We start from the raw sequence: 22,992 nt of genomic DNA on the forward strand, positions 1-22,992 counted from the left end.
TGTTGTACCATGCAGAAGAGTGTGATTTAAATTGGCTAATTCTGAAGCTGGACTTTTAGCATAGTATATTGTATACACTAGCTTTCTTACATTTGAATGATGTATTGATATCCTTTTGATATCATGGAAGGTGCTTTTGCAAATAGGTCCAGAAATGCAGGCTAATTAATGTCCTTGTAGTCCTGTTTATTTGCGCACTGGACAGATATCCATATTTTGCAGCACTTTCATTTTAATTTTGTCTTTATCATTTACATACTGATTGAGGAACTGATATAAAGATTTGAAAGATTTGTTAGGAATGGCACACATTGACGTGCACGGCCATTTGTACACTGGATGGTGTGGTTCAGTCGAATCGAGGGGTAATTCTGAGTTTTCAGGGGATACTTTTCTAAGCAGTGTTTCTTGTTCCATGATGCGATTATTGATTTTTTCATACCCTTGTCCACTGCTATGGATGGCAATTGTGTTTGTTTGATTTTGTTTGTATGCTTCTTCATTAAAATATGGTTCTGTGGTTGTTGTGTGACTCCATTCACCTCCACAAATATGTAAGAAGTTATTTTTGTTCACATTCCGTTTATTGATAAGTTTCTTTTGTAGTTTGGTACTTAGTTTTGTTAGTGGTTTCATCCTATTTAACACTAATATAAACAACTTCCTTTTGAGAAGAATTGCACTGTCAACAAGAGCTTGTAGGATTAATTTTCTAGGGTAGGTTTTAAGGGTTGAGGATGATTTTGCTAAAATACTTTTTTTACTATAGGTTCTTGTTACTATATCAGGATTAATAGGAGCATTGTTAGCAGTACTGGTAGCCGATATTTTTTTGTAAAGTCTTTTGTGTTTCGTGCCACATTTTGTTGGAGAAGGTAAAGTTTTGGTAGTTGATGCTTCATTTGTTTTGCTAAACGACTGTATTAGCTGTTTTGTTCTAACTTTCTCTACAAACTCTGCTACCGATAGATCCTTAGGTTGCACACTTTTATTTTTATTTGCTCTACTTCTTTGTTCCTTTCTACGGACTTGCTTTTTGGTAGGCATTCTTTGGGATCCGTTGAAAAAAAGAAGGCATGGTTTGGTCTGTTGTACAATGTATGTGTGCTGTGTGCATGCGTGCATGAGTTTGATGGGGACGCTCTTTGTGGTGGTGTGTGAATGTGCATTGGCCTCTTACAATGATTTGGGAAGGCTATTTTTCTGTTTGTACAGCACTACAATGTGCTTCCGGTGAGAGTACAAAGTGGGCTAGTGGTGAGGAGAAGCATTAATAGTAAATGTAATGGCATAAAATTGAACCAGCTATTTGTTTTCTAGTACTAACATTCTAAGGCTTCTGTATATCATTTGAGTTCCAAACACACAGGGATTTGTGAGCCATTCTGCCTGTTATTCTTTGTTTACTAAATGGGGATTTGTGGGTAGAATGGTTCAGAAATCACTGTTTGCTTTGGTGCGCAAATTAAATGCATAACATACACAGTCTGTTTGAGAAATAGTTAGAATATAAAGGTTATACTGTACTTACTTTTTTTTTACTAAATAACCAGGCTTCTTTGGATATGTAGTTTGCAGTGTAGATGCTGTTGATTTTCATGAGAGTAGTCTTCACTGCGATTGTAAAAAGAAGAAGTTAGTAACTTTTTGTGTTTAAAGCACACTGATGTTACTGTACATGTTAATTTTGCATCTTTTTTCGAAATATTCTCCTTTGACATTTCAACACAGTGCATGTGTGCATTTCACTTCACTATGTGCTGCTTTTGTATGCTACTTTCCGTATGTTAGTTGCATGTGCTTCAGAAATGAGTCAAATTTTTAGGTTATGAAAATGCCTTGTTTCTTTTAAGCTGTGTTGTCTATAGTAGAGAGGTTTGTAAGCGATAGGCCATTATAGTAGATGGGAAAAATGTCTGCACTTTCATACTATAAGTACGATTTCAAAAAATCGGGAAAGCCTCAGAGGGAGTTGTGACCACAGCAATCGGGAGCGTTTATTTTTCGCATTGGAAGTAGCATTTAAGTAGGCCGTACACAGTAATAAATTGTGCCATTTTCTAATGGAAAATTGAGTTTTGCGCTAAATAGGGAGGGTTGTAACGTATGTATAGGTTATGCGGGAGACAGTAAGAAGTAGTGTGGTTTGTCAATGACAAATCGGACATCTTGCACTTAAAGGGGGAGCATTGGTATGTATTGGCTATGTAGATTTAGTGGCATTATGTTGTTTAAATGCAATCATGAGGGTTGTACATGTTCTCTGATTAAAATATGCATACCTTTACTTTATACGCATGCATGTGCACATGCATGGAGCTGTACGTAGAAATCCGCAACATTTGCACAGTAGTTTTGAAGTAGGTGCTTTGCAATGTTATGCGACTTGCATGCAGAGTGATAAATAGTACATTTGAAGTGCGCAATTTTGATGACAGAGTTAGATGTAGGGATGTTGAATGTGATTGGTGGATGGTTGTGTGACTGCTTAGCTGTGTCCAATGAGGGAATGGATTCGCGAGCGATGTGGAAAGGGTAGAAGGACTGGCTAATAGTTACGTGCCGCACGTAGACAATGCTTGTCCGTGGGTAGGTCGTGTCACATATGGGTTTCTACAGCAAATCCAGCATGGAAAGGGGACTGTAGGCATCAGCCAATCAGATGGTCACATTGCTCTTTGGTGTCGAAAGACGGTGTGTATACTGAAGATGGCAGCAGTGCAGAGGGACAGGGTTTTGGTCCTTGGAGATATTTTTGTGCATGGTTTACAGCACAATGCCAAAAGTCAGCATGTGGCACACCATTTCGATGTGAGAGGAGTGGAGGTGGTGAGGAGTGCTGAGACTGATCGCAATGTTTTGGCAATTCTCTAAGTTTGCACCTAGATGCATACGATGGCCACTCCTCATGTGGTAATTTTGCACTACGGTGTTTGCCATTTGGGCTATGTGAGTTCACGTACTTTGTTGGAAGATTTGAAACAGTTGGTTCAAGCAGTCATGAACATCTTTCCAACTGCGAAAATCATTTTTTCTGGGTTACTCCCTAGAGGAAAATGGGACAGCAGTTCTGTTTTCTGTCCTGATCAAAGTATTGTTGGGAGGTGTAACATCAATCGCGGCATGCATGCTTTTATGTTACGCGCTGGTATGTTTTTCTGCAGCTACGAGAACATTGTTCACAGTAATGCAGCTTATTTTGAAGCAGATCGTGTTGCGTTATCTTCTTTGGGAAATGCCATGTTCTTTTAGAATGTGAGGCTTGCTTTGGGGAAGGTTCTGTAATGGTTGTAGGAGTAAAGTAAGAACAAAAAATTAAAAAAACAAAAAAACACTAAATAACAGGTGTCTGTAATGCATCTGTCAGGGCTGGAGTCAATGGTAGAGTTGTGGGGGGCCTGGGAGGAGTTAAGGAGGCCTGGGGTTGTGCCAGCAGCTTCTCCAGGCGAGTTCTCCATCCTTTTTTCAGAAAGAAGGCCCAGGGATGGAGAACCGCCCGGAAACTACATCTCCCAGCAGGCCGTGTGCCTCACAGACCTGCTGGGAGCAATCGGATCCCACGCGCACAACTGCGCATGCGCGAGCCGCGCCCAGGGAGCTCCGCTCGCAATACTGGCCTTTGGCGAGAGAGGACGTGTTCTTCCCGAGCTCCAGGAGGCACGCCTACGCGGGGCACCGCCCGCCTGCCACATCCCCGGCCCCGCGTACAAGAAAAAGCTAAGTACACATTTAACTTCTGTCGGAGTGAGACGCGCTGAGTGAGTCGCGCTACGCGCGGCAGGATCTAAGTTCCTAGGCTGAAGTGAAGCACAGGAAACTCGATTGCTAGTTGCATGCAGAGCATGATTACTAACACCAAGTCGGAGTGGGCTAGGCGGTGAAGTAACCGCACTAATTAACAGTCTTGTAATCTCGCAGGGAACGTTCTAAAGGAACGACTTTTCGCACGCACGTGCATTGACTTTGTTTTACTGTTCACAGCCTGTAGTTGTATCGGACCAGGTGAGAAGTCTCACAGCCCATCAACACAGAAAGGCCCAAGGACCTCGAACTCACGCAGAAGCCAGAGCTAAGTGTTTAGCACTTGTTTGCATGTTATTGTTGGTTGCCTACACATGGGGTAAATGTGGGGTACTTGTGATTGCACATCTTTTATGATATCTTGGGCAAGCATTACAAAAGTGACACCAGAGCACAAGGTGATCATTGGTTAGAGGCTCCACTACAAAAGCCTCCCAAGAAATAGTCTTTGAGTGGAATATGTGGTACTAGAGGTGCATGTATGAGAGGGCGGTGTATCTCAACTGAATACCTGCAAGATCGGCACAGGAGTCGAGGAGTACGTTACCCCTATTTCCGCCCAACCCATCCACTGTTCATTCCTAAACCTCTTTCCGGTCATCCTGAACTCCCTCTACCTATCCACTCTACGGACCCTAACCCTCTTTCCCCAGAGGGTTGCGGAGGCCTGTGGTGTCTATTTCCCAGGTGCCAAAACCCAATGGGAAGGGAGGCGTTTGTGCTGCTTCTGCGCCTGTCAAGAGGAGTGAGGATCTGACAGAATTGCGAGCCCACGTATCTTTTGGCACCCAGGCAGCACAATCATGGCAGACGTAGTAGCCCTTCTCCAGGAGTTGAAAGCCGAATTGGCGGCAACCAGGCAGGATTACCAAAATCTAGCAGGCCAAGTTCATACCTTGACAGTCCAGACCCAGGCCCAAGCAACGCCTTTGCCTAGACAACCCCCACCAACTCTGGTACAAGTACAGGTAGCCACGGAGCCAACCTTGCCGCTTGCTGCTCCTGAGCGGTATCATGGGGACCCACAGAATTTTGACCAGTTCATCATGCAATGCCAATTACATTTTTTGACCAAACCCGTAGTGTTTAGAACAGCTCAATCTCGTACCGCATTTGTGATTTCCTACCTGACGGGAGATGCAGCTTCATGGGCGACACCTTTGGTGCACAAGGACGATGCCTTGTTGTACAATTGGGACATATTCTTAGAAGAATTTGGTAAAATATTCAACCGTAGGGCAGCAACCTTACTTAAGGATCGGGAGTTGCTGCAGCTGCGACAAGGGAACAAGGATTTGGTGACGTATGTGACAGCTTTCAATCGGTTGGCAGTAGAGACCGACTGGCCTCAGGAGAAAAGAATGGCCCTGTTTTATCAGGGTCTAAGAGAAGAGCTAAAGGATTTAGTGGCCCAAGTCGACCCCCAGCCTGAAGACTGTTCTACTATGATAGATTTGGCACTACGGTTAGACCAGAGACAAAGTGAACATCGCCAGGACCGTCGCAGATGGGACAACAAACCTATGGTCCGGCTAGATCAACAAAAAACTAGCAAGCCGTCGGAAAAAGGAACTGAAGAACCGATGCAGATTGGAACTGTACGAGGCCCTTTGACTAAAGAGGAGAAGGAGAGAAGAAGAAGAGACAAATTATGTCTCTATTGTGGTCCGAGAATGTACAACTAAACCACCCGGTAAAGGAACTTCGTCGGGAAACGCGGCAGCTTGTCCATGAAGGGGGTGAGGGCGAGCAAATCTGAAGACACCCCAAAGATGTTAGCAAACGTACACCATACTCCGTCTGTTCACATAATGCTGGCTGGTCATCTAAATGTGCAGGGGAAACGTATACCAGTGTCACTGATGGTCGACTCCGGGGCCACGGGTAACTTCGTGGATGACCAAGTAGCAAGAAGATTAGGACTTCCATTGAGAACTAAGAAATAACCAGAACCAGTGAAGTCAGTGGACGGATCGCCATTGGTTTCGGGGCCCATCACTCAACACACGCAATCCATGGAGCTCGAGTGTGGAAAAAGACATCGAGAGATCATCGATTTCGATGTCATCACAGCACCTCAATTTGGGTTCATTTTGGGCTTAGCATGGTTACGACTACATAACCCAATCGTGGATTGGATCACAGGAACTTTACAGTTCACCTCAAAGTACTGCCAGACTAGTTGTAGTGTGGAGGAACGTTGTCCCCATTTTGTAGGAGGCAGTACAGATGTAGTTCTACTAGAGGAATATGAGGAGTATCGGGACGTCTTCAGTAAGGTGGCCGCTGAGACCCTACCCCAACACAGGCCTTTTGATTGTTGCATAGACTTGGAAGCGGGTGCGGTACTACCTTGTAGTAGGATTTATGCGCTCACTGAAGCCGAGAACGAGCACCTGAAGGAGTACATCGAGACCAACCTGGCAAACGGCTTCATACGGCATTCAACATCCCCAGTATCCTCTCCTTTGTTCTTCATACCAAAAAAAACCGGAGACCTAAGGACTTGTATTGATTACAGGGCGATCAATCGCATTACCATCAAGAACCGTTACCCGCTGCCTTTGATTCCCGTGTTATTAGACCAGGTACGGGGATCCACCATATACAGGAAGTTGGATTTGCGGGGCGCATATCATTTAGTGCGCGTCAGAGAGGGCGATGAATGGAAAACGGCATTCAGGACCAAGTTCGGCCTGTACGAATATAAGGCCATGCCCTTTGGGCTCTGCAATGCCCCTGCCGCTTTTCAACATTTCTTGGATGAGGTGTTACGAGGTTATTTAGATGTATTTGCCATCGTATACATCGACGACATCCTTATCTATTCTCACAACGCAGAGGAACATCAGGGTCATGTGAAGGCTGTCCTACAGAGGTTGCGAGAACATAAGCTATATGAGAAACTTGAAAAATGCCAATTCCACCAAACCACAGTAGAGTTTTTAGGATTCATCTTATCACCTCAAGGAGTTACTATGGATCGAAAGAAAGTGCAGGCCATTGCAACCTGGCCCTCCCCAAGCTCCGTGAAAGAAGTGCAAACAGTATTGGGATTTGCCAATTTCTATCGTCGGTTTATCAAAGGATTCGCAAAAAAGGTACGACCCATCACTCAGTTGTTGCGAAAAGGTGTTCCTTTCAAGTGGAACGAAAAGGCTGAAGCAAGTTTCCAAGACTTGAAGGAAGCATTTGTGACAGCACCTGTCTTGCAACATCCAGACCCTGCTAAGCCTTACATCATAGAAACTGACGCATCCAGCTATGCGGTGGGTGCTATCCTGTCGCAGCGAGACGATCATGGACAACTACATCCAGTTGCTTATTATTCAAGAACATTACTACCAGCAGAACAAAATTATGTGATAGCAGATAAAGAGCTGTTGGCCATAAAGGTAGCCTTTGACGAGTGGCGTCATTACCTCATGGGAGCTCGCCACCCAATCACCATCTATACAGATCATCGAAATTTACAATTCTTGGAATCCGCTAGGGCCCTTAGTCCGAGACAACTTAGATGGGCTATGCAGTTCTCAGAATATGACTTCATCGTCACATATCGACCTGGAGTGGAAAACCGGAAGGCAGATATACTATCTCGGTATCCAGAGTCAAATTCGCTTCTGCCAAAAGACTTGGATGAACCCAAACCGATTGTGGACCCAATCCGTGTAGTGGGAAGTGTGGTGGTGGACGTCATATTTGAAAAGATTCGGAAGGCAATGTCTGCACAGGATCTGATACGATGGGCTAGTGGAGGTCAAGAACAGACCATAAAAGAGGGCTTACCATTTTACAAATCTGCACTGTACTTACCTACCAAACCGCTCCGACAACAAGCTATTAAATGGTGCCATGACTCCCCGTTTGTGGGTCATCCTGGAGCATGGAAAAACAAGGAGCTACTCAAACGCCATTTCTGGTGGCCTAGTTTACAAAAGGATGTGCTCCAGTACATATCAGGATGTGAAATCTGTTTGAGAAACAAGACCGAACACAGGAAACCTGCAGGTACATTGCAACCCCTTCCCACTCCTCCAGCACCGTGGCATACAGTGTCCTTGGATTTAATTGTTGATCTGCCACCCAGTCAAGGATTTTCAGCTATCCTGGTAGTGGTGGACTATTTATCCAAGATGGCTCATTTTATCCCATGTAAGGGCACTCCAACTGCCAGCTCAATAGCAAACCCATTTCTACAACATGTGGTGCGACTCCACGGCCTACCTTATGGAATAGTTTCAGATCGGGGACCTCAGTTCACTTCACGATTCTGGCAAGCGTTTTGCAAAACTGTAGGAATCGAGATTCGATTATCCACCAGCTACCACCCAGAAACTGATGGTCAAACCGAGAGATTAAATCAAACTCTGGAACAGTATTTGCGGTGCTTAACACAAGGAAAAGAAAACGAATGGGCAGAAGTGATTTGGCTGGCCGAATTAGCTTACAACAATGCAGTACACGCATCAACCAAGGTTACCCCGTTTTATTGTGCCTATGGCTATCATCCCCGATTTCAACCTGTGCCTTTGGAATCAATACCCGAAGTACCAGCAGTCTGTGAGAAGCAGAAACAGTTGGAGAACATTTGGCGAATCGCACAACACAACCTGAATCTCGCCAAAGCGACTTATAAACGTCATGCAGACAAGAAAAGAAGACCAGGTCCACAATATCAGGTGGGGGACCGGGTGTGGCTTTCTACGCGCAATTTGCATTTACGAGGGTCTCGCAAGTTCTGCCCACGCCACATTGGTCCATTCCCAATCGAGGCTTTGGTGGGTCCTGTGGCAGTGAAACTAACCCTACCCTCATCCATGAAGATACACCCCGTGTTTCACATCTCTTTGATAAAACCAGCCCCAGCCTCCATAAGATCCAAAAAACCCTCGCCTATTCTAATAAATGGCGTCCCAGAATACGAAGTGCACAATATCCTGGATTCACGCCGAAGACAGGGGTCCCTTTGGTATTTGGTGGACTGGAAAGGGTACGGCCCAGAAGATCGCTCTTGGGAGCCCGCAGGTAACATTCATGCTCCTCGACTCCTCCGCCAGTTTCATCTGTTAAATCCCGCTAAACCAGGGCCTGCTGGAGGGAGGGGGAGTACTGTCAGGGCTGGAGTCAATGGTAGAGTTGTGGGGGGCCTGGGAGGAGTTAAGGAGGCCTGGGGTTGTGCCAGCAGCTTCTCCAGGCGAGTTCTCCATCCTTTTTTCAGAAAGAAGGCCCAGGGATGGAGAACCGCCCAGAAACTACATCTCCCAGCAGGCCGTGTGCCTCACAGACCTGCTGGGAGCAATCGGATCCCACGCGCACAACTGCGCATGCGCGAGCCGCGCCCAGGGAGCTCCGCTCGCAATCCTGGCCTTCGGCGAGAGAGGACGTGTTCTTCCCGAGCTCCAGGAGGCACGCCTACGTGGGGCACCGCCCGCCTGCCACATCCCCGGCCCCGCGTACAAGAAAAAGCTAAGTACACATTTAACTTCTGTCGGAGTGAGACGCGCTGAGTGAGTCGCGCTACGCGCGGCAGGATCTAAGTTCCTAGGCTGAAGTGAAGCACAGGAAACTCGATTGCTAGTTGCATGCAGAGCATGATTACTAACACCAAGTCGGAGTGGGCTAGGCGGTGAAGTAACCGCACTAATTAACAGTCTTGTAATCTCGCAGGGAACGTTCTAAAGGAACGACTTTTCGCACGCACGTGCATTGACTTTGTTTTACTGTTCACAGCCTGTAGTTGCATCGGACCAGGTGAGAAGTCTCACAGCCCATCAACACAGAAAGGCCCAAGGGCCTCGAACTCACGCAGAAGCCAGAGCTAAGTGTTTAGCACTTGTTTGCATGTTATTGTTGGTTGCCTACACATGGGGTAAATGTGGGGTACTTGTGATTGCACATCTTTTATGATATCTTGGGCAAGCATTACAAAAGTGACACCAGAGCACAAGGTGATCATTGGTTAGAGGCTCCACTACAAAAGCCTCCCAAGAAATAGTCTTTGAGTGGAATATGTGGTACTAGAGGTGCATGTATGAGAGGGCGGTGTATCTCAACTGAATACCTGCAAGATCGGCACAGGCGTCGAGGAGTACGTTACCCCTATTTCCCCCCAACCCATCCACTGTTCATTCCTAAACCTCTTTCCGGTCATCCTGAACTCCCTCTACCTATCAACTCTACGGACCCTGACCCTCTTTCCCCAGAGGGTTGCGGAGGCCTGTGGTGTCTATTTCCCAGGTGCCAAAACCCAATGGGAAGGGAGGCGTTTGTGCTGCTTCTGCGCCTGTCAAGAGGAGTGAGGATCTGACAGCATCTGTCCAAAAGAAAAAAAAATGGCTCTTTTCAGAGCCCACCTTAAAGGGGAAAGGGGGAATAATATTTAAATGTACAGTCGTCACGCTTTGATCCTGTATGTGTCTGCGAACATGGCGGTAGTTTGCAGGTGGCGCGTATTACCAATGGGGATTCTAGGGTGGAGACGCATGCAAATGAGAATGTTCGAAGGTAGGGATTGGTCAGTAAAGTTCAGTGGGTGTGTTCTGTACGGAGACATTTAGTGAGAAGGTTTTTTCCCTCAAAGGAGACCAGACAGCCATGGCTCTGTGTGCTCGAAAACAAAACAGATTATCTGGATTTTGGGAGGCTCATGGATACATTGGTTGAAGGTGCATGCAGAAAGCTGCGGTTTATCTACAGATCTTGGATTTCCTTATGTGGAAGTTCACTGGCATGGTGTGCATGGAATGAGGTGGCAGGACTTGGTACCTCTCTGTGCAACTCTACAGACAGAGTGTCATCCTGATATACTTATCATTCATTGTGGAGGAAACAGTTTAGGCCATGTCTCTGGAATTTCTTTGCAATTTGCAATGAAGGAAGGACTTGCGAAGGTCATGGACATGTTTTCAAATTGCCAAATAGTTTTTTCCTTATTGAACAAAGACAAATATGGCTGCGTTCTTCTGCATTTGGTCCACAAATGGAGAAAGCGTGGCGCAATGTCAATAAGGCTGTTTGTGCCTTTCTAAGGGATGTTGGCATGTCCTCGTTCCACAATGAAAATATTTTGTTTGGCAGCTCTTTCATTTTTCGCAGAGATGGAGTCGATCTCACATATGCTGGCCATCAGATTTTTCTTCACAATGTACAAAATGCATTGCAACTTTTTTTGGAATCATAGTCACCTATTTGGCAATCCATTTTTTCCAACCTACATTTTCTGAAGCACACACAACACCACTAAAAGGCTCTTTTCAGAGCCACCACTTACTCCCAGCGAAAAGTCCATTGGTTTTGATACGCTTGCACCCTCCATTTTTGTGTGTCCTACGACTGTCTGCAGACCTTTCCAAAAATGCGCGTGCGCCTACACTGGTCACTTGATAGTTCTATTGTTAAACTGAGAAAGGCGGCTCTCAAAAGAGCCTTTTTTTTATAATGTTTGTTTTTTTCCAGTTTACTGCTTTTGAGGACACGACACACTAGGAGAGGAGGGCAAAGGAGGGTAAGGAAGGGACACCAACCATGGGGATAAGAAGGGCCAGGTGGAGAGAGAAAGATATAGGGTGGGCTTTACTTAGGTAGGAAGCACTTCTTCTGGTGCTCCATGACCGTAGCCTCAAAAGCACTTTGAAGACTCTCCCCCCCTGCAGAGTACTGCATCACAATACACACACAATATTGTCACCCTCGAAAGATAAGGGTCAACAGCATCGCGAATGACCTGTGAGGCAGCTGTAGGGATGCGCTCCCTCAGAGGAGTATCTCTTGTGGTGAGAGGATCGGACACGGAGGATGCTGTAGAGGAACTCAATCTACTACGTTCTTCACATGGCACCACCTTGCGAATGTCCGCACTGTGCAACGAAGTTAGGTGTCGCTCCATGGTTGCCATACCAAAGCTGTATGCACCAGGTCTCTCGCGACTCAGCACCAACTGGCACTGGTTACACTTGACCAGGTTCACACGTGCTTTCGGTACGTTCCCATAAACGGAAAACAACCGCCACACCCACGACTCTCGGCGAGTGTTTGTAGTGCGGAGCTCCTCCACCTCATTCTCTTCTTCCTCTTCTTCCTCAATCTCTACATCTTCACTCGTATATCCCTCTGCAGGCCCTTGGGGAGGTGGTGGCGGTGGAGGGTTTGGGGGTGGTACTGAGGCTAATGAAGCAACAGTAGACATGGGGGGCATAAGGATTAGTTGCCAAATGGTCCCGACAGCAGTAAAGGCAGCACAACTGGACCTGCTATAGCCAGAAGCACAATGAAGATTAGCTCGGGGGTGTGGCCATTGATAGGGGTGGACGTTCACAGGTAGAGCTATTGTATGGGACATGTGAAATTGTCATTTTATACTGTAAAATGATTTCTCATTTATGTATAAGTTCTTTTGCAATTTTGGGGAGGCAGACAAACTGCTCAAATTAGTCCACACGCTCAGCGTGGGTGCGGTCACATGATGAAGTCCTGAACACATCCGTGAAGGAAATGCGTGGCCGCTGGACTGCAAATGCAGAGTAACGGACATGGGCATGCGCGCAGGTGTTCTACGGACAGTGTTCGGGTCCTGGAACTAATTAAAAGTGTGACACAAGTGAGACGGACAGTTAGGGACAGGCGCGATGTTCGCAGTCCTTATGGGTGTACTGCGCATGTGCGTACATGATCTGATGACTGTACGGACAGGTCTAGTGTCCTTAGGACACCTCTATTTTGTTTGACTACGAACACGCCAGCCACCACGCCTGTTCTACCGACGGTTCCATCTTGGCTGCGGACGATACAGACAGGTATAGTGTCCTTAGGACACTCCCATTTTGCTCATTTGCAGACATCCCGGACACCAGGTGTGTTCAAAGAACATGTTTTTTCTCGTTTGTGAGCAGTACAAAGAGGTATAATGTCCTTAGGCCTCCCCATTCTATTTATTTACGCACAACTTGCACAGATGGTGTCTTCTAAGATCGGTTCCATCTTGGTTGGCATTGGTACGGGTAGGTGTGTTGCCTTTAGAACATCCATATTCTATTGCTTAAGATAGCTCGAACAGGCGCGCTGTTCGCAGACATTTTAAGTCTTTAAAAAAAAAATGTTCCTCAAACTCTTCAACTACAACTAATATACAAAAACTTTCTAAAAAAACACACACGCTTCAATCAACAGAAATACAGGGGGGAGCAGATACTGACACGAATATAGGGGAATTGGGATTCAACATGGGCTGATTGTGAGGGGATGATTTGTGAGGGGAAGAAGGGATGGATGTTTCATCAAAACATCTATTTTCTTCTTGAAGGTTTGGGGAAGGTTCACTAGGGAATGGAGAAGGGGGCAGGTACAGGTGGGACAGTGATAACATATTTTTCCTCTCACAAATACCTCCACAAATTGCCGTATACTATTAAAATTGTCATTCAGTGTGTTCATTTTCAGTTTTATCCTTTTCAGCCTGTCTTCCTCTGTGTCGTTTGTTGGCCTTTCTTCCTTTTTTTCCTGGTCTATTAAAAATAAATATATATATGTTAAATGCCCATAAAATACTGACCATTATTTTGCTTATGCAGATCAGTGTCTACCATTATTATCGCTATCTTCGGACATTTCCCCATGTGGAAAATTCTCCTCCAGCCACTCTAAAGTACTGCACATTTCTGTGTCAAAACAACAGAAAGAAATAATTTCTTTGTGCCCCACATACCAAAAAAAGTACACCCACATATAAGAAAAATTAAATTCACTTACTATTTTATTGTATTTTGCCTTCGCTGTACTGCATGCGTCTACTGCCGGTCCTGGCTGCAGAGTGTTTGTGAGGTAATTACGGTGGAGGCATACTTTTTTTTTCTAATGGTATAATCCATTTCATTCTGCATGGTTTTTATTTCACACATTTAGGTTTCCCTACTTATTTACTAGTACTAACAATGTCTTCATGTGTTCCTTTGTCAAAGTTGACTATTTTTTGTGTAAGACAATAGTACAAATTTAGATACCCCCTGACTGTTTGGGTACTATTGACTTCGTCCGCGCCCGTCGGCCAACAGGCACTCAGTCTGTGCCTTTCAAATATCAATGGCGAGGGGGTTCTGTATGTTCTATGTTTCATGTATTTAAAGTAAGTAAATTATACTACATATCTCCCAAGATCACATGATGATAGTGTATATTCAGCAAGAAAACATTATTAACGCAATGGTATGATTAAGTTCCCCTTCAAAAATCCTGTGAAATTCAGTAAAAAAAACTTAGTTAAAGGGATGTTATGGTTAAGTTGCCCTACTAAAAACCCGTAAAATTCACTAAAAAAACTTTGTTAAGGTAAGTTAAGCAACCATAACTCACACCACCTACGTGCATTGCTAAGACTAACACCCAGTACATCAAAGATGACATTTCAAATCTATACGTCAGATCAGTATGTAAACGGTATAGACAAAATGAAAATGAAAGTGCTGAAAAATATGGATATCTGTCCAGTGTGCAAATACATAGGACTGCAAGGACATTCATTAGCCTACATTTCTGGACCTATTTGCAAAAGCACCTTCCATGATATCAAAAGGATATTAATACATCATTCAAATGTAAGAAATCTAGGGGGTAATTCATAGAATTCAGTGCACAAGTGGCGCACGCGGCTGGCGCACAGTGTGCACGTGCGAATCCCTGCGCCAGCCGCGTGCGCCAAAACCCATTTCCGCGCACAGCGTATTCATGGATTCCAGCTACCAAAACCAGCCGTGGCGCATAGTGGCGCAGCGACCCTGCAGCAGCGCCAGTTATGCCCCCAAGAACGCCTCTCGCGCAGGGAAAAGCCATCAAAATCCCCAATCCAGCGCAAAGGGCTGCGCTAACCCTGTACTAGCATGGCAAGCGGGCTACGTGTATCACTGGGGTGCGCGGGAAGTACCTCACGTCATTTCAGCTGGGTACGTGCATTTCAGGGGTGCGCGGGAAGTTTCACACGCGATTCCATCAGGGTACGTGTATTTCAGGGGTGCGCGGGAAGTTCCACACGCGATTTCAGCAGGGTACGTGTACTACAGAGGTGCGCTTGAAGTTCCACACGCGATTCCAACAGGGTACGTGTACATCAGGGGTGCGCGGGAATTTTCACACGTGAATTCAGCAGGGTACGTGTATTCCAAGGGTGCGTGGGAAGTTCCACACGCGAATGTCCAGGCTACGTGTATTTCGGGGTGCGCGGGAAGTTTCACACGCGATATCAGCAGGGTACGTGTATTCCCGAGGTGCGCGGGAATTTCGACATGCGAATGTCCAGGCTACGTGTATTTCGGGGCGCGCGGGAAGTTCCACACGCGATTTCAGCAGGGTACGTGTATTCCAGGGGTGCGCCTGAACTTCCACACGCGATTTCAGTAGGGTACGTGTATTACAGGGGTGCGCTTGAACTTCCACATGCGATTCCATCAGGGTACGTGTACATCAGGGGTGCGCGGGCATTTTCACACGTGAAATCAGCAGGGTACGTGTATATCAGGGGTGCGCGGGAAGTTCCACACGCGAATGTCCTAGCTACGTGTATTTCAGGGTGCACGGAAAGATTCACAAGCGACATCAGCAGGGTACGTGTATTCCAGGGGTGCGTGGGAAGTCACACATGCAAAGTCAGCAGGGTACGTGCATGTCAGGGGTGCGCGGAAAGTATCACACGTGAATTGCACGTGTGGGTCCTCCCAGGTGTTCCCTCTACACCCTCCACAGCCCCTGCAGGTGGCTCACACCACAGGGGCCTACCCTGCACATGTCCTGCAGGCACCCCATTCACCATGCCCATGCCCCCAAGCCAACCCACATGTCAACTTGCACAACTGCACACCAACTCATGTCCCCACCACCCCCACCCCCCAGCAGTGCAGGGGCAGCCTCCACCAGGCCCCCACTCATGTCCCCCTGCACCCCCACCCCCCAGCATCCAGGGTCACCCTCCACCAGGCACCCACTCATGTCTCCCACCACCCCCACCCCCTGGCAGTGCAGGGCCAGCCTCCACCAGGCCCCCACTCATCTCTCCCACCACCCCCACCCCCCTGCCACCATGGGCAGACTCCACCAGGCCCCCACCCATGTCTCCCACCACCGCCACCCCCCAGCAGTGCAGGGGCAGCCTCCACCAGGCCCCCACCCATGTCTCCCACCACCCCCACCCCCAGCAGTGCAGGGGCAGCCTCCACCAGGCCCCCACCCATGTCTCCCACCACCCCCACCCCCCAGCAGTGCAGGGGCACCCTCCACCAGGCCCCCACCCATGTTCCCCGCCACCCCCACCCCCCAGCACTGTGGGGCACCTGCCAGCAGGCCCCCACCCATGTCCAACTCATGTTCCCCACCACCCCCACCCCCCAGCACTGTGGGGCACCTGCCAGCAGGCCCCCACCCATGTCCAACTCATGTTCCCCACCACCCCCCCCCCAGCACTGTGGGTCACCTGCCAGCAGGCCCCCACCCATGTCCAACTCATGTTCCCCACCACCCCCACCCCCCAGCACTGTGGGTCACCTGCCAGCAGGCCCCCACCCATGTCCAACTCATGCTCCCCACCACCCCCACCCCCCAGCACTGTGGGGCACCTGCCAGCAGGCCCCCACCCATGTCCAGCTCATGTTCCCCACCACTCCCACCCCCCAGCACTGTGGGGCACCTGCCAGCAGGCCCCAACCCATGTCCAACTCATGTTCCCCACCCCCACCCCCCAGCACTGTGGGGCACCTGCCAGCAGGCCCCCACCCATGTCCAACTCATGTTCCCCACCACCCCCACCCCCCAGCACTGTGGGGCACCTGCCAGCAGGCCCCAACCCATGTCCAACTCATGTTCCCCACCACCCCCCCCCCAGCACTGTGGGGCACCTGCCAGCAGGCCCCCACCCATGTCCAACTCATGTTCCCCACCACCCCCACCCCCCAGCACTGTGGGGCACCTGCCAGCAGGCCCCCACCCATGTCCAACTCATGTTCCCCACCACCCCCACCCCCCAGCACTGTGGGGCACCTGCCAGCAGGCCCCCACCCATGTCCAACTCATGTTCCCCACCACCCCCACCCCCCAGCAGTGCAGGGGCACCCTCCACCAGGCCCCCACCCATGTCTCTCACCACCCCCACCCCCCAGCAGTGCAGGGTCAGCCTCCACCAGGCCCCCACCCATGTCTCCCACCACCCCCACCCCCGAGCAGTGCAGGGGCAGCCTCCACCAGGCCCCCACCCATGTCTCCCACCACCCCCACCCCCCAGCACTGTGGGGCACCTGCCAGCAGGCCCCCATCCATGTCCAACTCATGTTCCCCAACACCCCCACCCCCAGCACTGTGGGGCACCTGCCAGCAGGCCCCCACCCATGTCCAACTCATGTTCCCCACCACCTCCACCCCCCAGCAGTGCAGGGGCACCCTCCACCAGGCCCCCACCCATGTCTCCCACCACCCCCACCCCCCAGCAGTGCAGGGGCAGCCTCCACCAGGCCCCCACCCATGTCTCCCACCACCCCCACCCCCCAGCACTGTGGGGCACCTGCCAGCAGGCCCCCACCCATGTCCAACTCATGTTCCCCACCACCCCCACCCCCCAGCAGTGCAGGGGCACCCACCACCAGGCCCCCACCCATGTCTCCCACCACCCCCACCCCCAGCAGTGCAGGGGCAGCCTCCACCCGGCCCCCACCCATGTCTCCCACCACCCCCACCCCCAGCACTGTGGGGCACCTGCCAGCAGGCCCCCACCCATGTCCAACTCATGTTCCCCACCACCCCCACCCCCCAGCAGTGCAGGGGCACCCTCCACCAGGCCTCACCCATGTCTCCCACCACCCCCACCCCCCAGCAGTGCAAGGGCACCCTCCACCAGGCCCCCACCCATGTCTCTCACCACCCCCACCCCCCAGCAGTGCAGGGGCACCCTCCACCAGGCCCCGACCCATGTCTCCCACCAACCCCACCCCCCAGCAGTGCAGGGGCACCCTCCACCAGGCCCCCACCCATGTCTCCCACCACCTCCACCCCCAGCACTGTGCGGCACCTGCCAGCAGGCCCCTACCCATGTCCAACTCATGTTCCCCACCACCCCCACCCCCCAGCACTGTGGGGCACCTGCCAGCAGGCCCCCACCCATGTCCAACTCATGTTCCCCACCACCCCCACCCCCCAGCACTGTGGGGCACCTGCCAGCAGACCCCCACCCATGTCCAACTCATGTTCCCCACCACCCCCACCCCCCAGCAGTGCAGGGCACCCTCCACCAGGCCTCACCCATGTCTCCCACCACCCCCACCCCCCAGCAGTGCAGGGGCACCCTCCACCAGGCCCCCACCCATGTCTCTCACCACCCCCACCCCCCAGCAGTGCAGGGGAAGCCTCCACCAGGCCCCCACCCATGTCTCCCACCACCCCCACCCCCCAGCACTGTGCGGCACCTGCCAGCAGGCCCCTACCCATGTCCAACTCATGTTCCCCACCACCCCCACCCCCCAGCACTGTGGGGCACCTGCCAGCAGGCCCCCACCCATGTCCAACTCATGTTCCCCACCACCCCCACCCCCCAGCACTGTGGGGCACCTGCCAGCAGACCCCCACCCATGTCCAATTCATGTTCCCCACCACCCCCACCCCCCAGCAGTGCAGGGGCACCCTTCACCAGGCCTCACCCATGTCTCCCACCACCCCCACCCCCCAGCAGTGCAGGGGCACCCTCCACCAGGCCCCCACCCATGTCTCTCACCACCCCCCACCCCCCAGCAGTGCAGGGGAAGCCTCCACCAGGCCCCCACCCATGTCTCCCACCACCCCAACCCCCCAGCAGTGCAGGGGCACCCTCCACCAGGCCCCCACCCATGTTCCCCACCACCCCCACCCCCCAGCACTGTGCGGCACCTGCCAGCAGGCCCCCATCCATGTCCAACTCATGTTCCCCACCACCCCCACCCCCCAGCAGTGCAGGGGCACCCTCCACCAGGCCCCCACCCATGTCTCCCACCACCCCCACCCCCCAGCAGTGCAGGGGCAGCCTCCACCAGGCCCCCACCTATGTCTCCCACCACCCCCACCACCCAGCACTGTGGGGCACCTGCCAGCAGGCCCCCACCCATGTCCAACTCATGTTCCCCACCACCCCCACCCCCCAGCAGTGCAGGGGCACCCTCCACCAGGCCCCCACCCATGTCTCCCCCCACCCCCACCCCCCAGCAGTGCAGGGGCACCCTCCACCACGCCCCCACCCATGTCTCCCACCCCCCCAACCCCCAGCAGTGCAGGGGCAGTCTCCACCAGGCCCCCACCCATGTCTCTCACCACCCCCACCCCCCAGCAGTGCAGGGGCACCCTCCACCAGGCCCCCACCCATGTTTCCCACCACTCCCACCTCCCAGCAGTGGAGGAGCAGCCTCCACCAGGCCCCACCCATGTCTCCCACCACCCCCACCTCCCAGCAGTGCAGGGGCACCCTCCACCAGGCCCCCACCGATGTCTCCCACCACCCCCACCCCCGAGCAGTGCAGGGGCAGCCTCCTCCAGGCCCCCACCCATGTCTCCCACCACCCCCGACCCCCAGCACTGTGGGGCACCTGCCGGCAGGCCCCCACCCATGTCCAACTCATGTTCCCCACCACCCCCACCCCCCAGCACTGTGGGGCACCTGCCAGCAGGCCCCCACCCATGTCCAACTCATATTCCCCACCACCCCCACCCCCCAGCAGTGCAGGGGTTACCCTCCACCAGGCCCCCACCCATGTCTCTCACCACCCCCACCCCCAGCAGTGCAGGGGCACCCTCCACCAGGCCCCACCCATGTCTCCCACCACCCCCACCCCCCCAGCAGTGCAGGGGCACCCTTCACCAGGCCCCACCCATGTCTCCCACCACCCCCACCCCCCAGCAGTGCAGGGGCAGCCTCCACCAGGCCCCCACCCATGTCTCCCACCACTCCCACCCCCCAGCAGTGCAGGGGCACCCTCCACCAGGCCCCCACCCATGTTCCCCACCACCCCCACCCCCCTGCACTGTGGGGCACCTGCCAGCAGGCCCCCATCCATGTCCAACTCATGTTCCCCACCACCCCCACCCCCCAGCAATGTGGGGCACCTGCCAGCAGGCCCCCACCTATGTCCAACTCATGTTCGCCACCACCCCCACCCCCCAGCATTGCAGGGGCACCCTCCACCAGGCCCCCACCCATGTCTCCCACCACCCCCACCCCCCAGCAGTGCAGTGGCAGCCTCCACCAGGCCCCCACCCATGTCTCCCACCACCCCCACCTCCCAGCACTAGTGGGGCACATGCCAGCAGGCCGCCACCCATGTCCAACTCATGTTCCCCACCACCCCCACCCCCCAGCAGTGCAGGGGCACCCTCCACCAGGCCCCCACCCATGTCTCCCACCACCCCCACCCCCCAGCAGTGCAGGGGCAGCCTCCACCAGGCCCCCACCCATGTCTCCCACCACCCCCACCCCCCAGCAGTGCAGGGGCAGCCTCCACCAGGCCCCCACCCATGTCTCCCACCCCCCCACTCCCCAGCAGTGCAGGGGCAGCCTCCACCAGGCCCCCACTCATGTCTCCCACCACCCCCACCCCCCAGCACTGTGGGGCACCTGCCAGCAGGCCCCCACCCATGTCCAACTCATGTTCCCCAGCCAACATGTCATCACAATCTAGATCCCTGGTCCCTATGGTCAGCCTCCAAATGCAAAACACCCACCCGAGTATTGCATCCACCCACTCATAATTGGCAATTACATGACATAATACCAATTGCAAGTTCCGAAACAAACACATTTCCCTCACATACACCCAATGGGTGTCAGTGAATCTCAAAACCCATATCATGATATGCATGAAACCAATGAGATACTACACATTGAAGTTCGATAAAAAAATATGTATTAAAGGAAACATAAATAGAATCAAAAATAAAGAAACAGAAATGGGAATGTACAAAAATGAAAAGAAGCATGTCTGTGAAAAAAAGAAAACCAAAAATCATAATCCAAAGTAATGGTGTCCAAAGTCACTGTCCACAAAAGAAAGTCCAATGGGAAATAATAATTGAAAGCCATTGCTCCATGGTCAAATTGTGAAAGAAAAATACAATCCAACAGTGAACTATGTACATACGAACAAGCCAGGGTCCATTATCCCAACAAAAGAAATGAAACCTATCTAACTACACTAACTAATAAAATAAACTATATACAAAAATGTGGCCAATGTCCAAAAGGTCCAAAATAAATAAAAAAAAAAAGGAAACCTAACACTACCTACATAACTATGTACAAGGGCAGCGGGCTAGTTTGACGGCTCACTTTTGGATGTCAAGGGCCAGGGCATCATCGAACTCCTGTTCAATGTCCCAGAGGCGGTCCTCCTCCATGGCCCCGAGGGTCCGCAGGGCCGTCAACGTGTCCACCTCCAAACCCCTGCGGATTGCCTCGAGGCACTCGGCCCGCCTCAGGGCCCTCCGCATGGAGTACTCCGCCCTGACCATTGTGAGCCGTGCCTCTTCCGCCCGCTGCCGCTCAGCATCTATGGCGTGGCCCAACCGCTGCCACATGGAAGACACTCTGTCCTGGGTCCTCCTGCCCTCCGGCCGATGCCTGCCCCTCCGATGTTGAAGGCCCTGAGCCTTCATGGCTCCCACCACGTTGCTGCTGCTGCTGTGCCTCTGCCCCTGCACTGCCTCCTGCTGCCTGCACATCCTCCGCCGGCTGGGGTGCAGTCGTTGATGTGGCCACCCCTGCTGGACGCCCGACTCCCGACTGTGGCAGGGATGCCTCCTCCACCAGCCTGGCCGCACCGTCAGAGGCAGCTCCACAGGGCACCCAGGTGACTGATGGGTGGGAAGATGGCATGGAGGACGACTGGCGCTTAGGGGGTTCAGTTGAGGAGGGGGTCGTAGCAAGCCCCAGCAAACGGAGGAATCCGGACTGGGTGACCTGTCCCAGCAGGCTGACGTGGTCAACGAGCCATTCGAGATGACGTGCAGTCTCCTCATGAAAGTACTTCAGGTCACCTCGCATGGCCCGTTGACGCAACGCCAGTCAGGACAGGCTCAACCCGGACCCGGATAGCCACGTCCGCAGGCAGAGGAAGGCCAGTTGTCGTTTGCTCATCCCCTGCCTGAAAACGGGTCTGGACGTAGGCATCCCTGCTGGTGCAAGATGATGCAGGGACAGGATCAGGGACAGGATTGCACACAGGCACCTCCGCGGCGGCCTGTGCTGCCTCCTGTCCCTGGTCCTGCACTGCACCACTAGCACCAGTGGGATCCCCACCTCCAGACCCCGTCTCTGTTGCTTGCACGGCCTCCTCCTCCACCAAACCCCCCACCAACCTGGATGACTCAGTGCCATCTTCCCCAGTTGGGCCCTGTGGGGTCCCAGCTGCCCCTTCTGCTGCCGAGGAGTCCAACTCCAACCTCCGCCTCTTGGACCTCCCCCCAGCAGCTGCGGCCTGGGACGCGGCACCGGACTCCTCACTCCCCGACGAGATGACAACATGGGAAGGGAGCCAGGCCTTGCGTCTCCGGCTGGCGGTGGGATCCCCGCCGTTGTGCTCCACAGCACCTTCTCCGCCCTCTTCATCAGTTGACGCTGCAGACAGGGAGAAATAAAACACAGGCATCAGGGCACTGTACAATGGACACATACACACATGACAGTTGTACATGAGTGGCATTGGCAAACCTCAGACATGCCATCACAATCCCCAGCACACATGTCATTTCAACTCGCACACATGAGCCATACCACAGCCATATCGCAACTGCCAGCACCATCCATACCCATACAACAGCATGAGCAGGCAAAGCTGAGCCAGACATCACATGCAACACAGGAAGTGCACCACACATGTACACACACCACCACACTTGCATGCATGTGTACACCTCTGCCAAGTATTGCAGTGTTCAGATGGGCATCCATGTCACATCTGCCAATCAGGATTCCACATCCGGCTGTCACATGCATCCATGTTGCATCACTGTTGCACCCTTGTCAAATACACACAAATGCACATGTACACAGTGCTGATACATGCAGCTGAAAACAACATACATGCGTGATATCACGGACATGTCTACTTACATACACATTCATCCAAACATGTGTGCCCACACAACTGCATTTGGCATGCAAGCCTACACACACAAGCACCATCCATGTCTCACACATTCCAGCCC

Source organism: Ambystoma mexicanum, chromosome 5q, assembly GCF_040938575.1.
Source record: "Ambystoma mexicanum isolate Mex_15411 chromosome 5q, UKY_AmexF1_1, whole genome shotgun sequence".
NCBI classification, from domain to species: Eukaryota; Metazoa; Chordata; class Amphibia; order Caudata; family Ambystomatidae; genus Ambystoma; species Ambystoma mexicanum.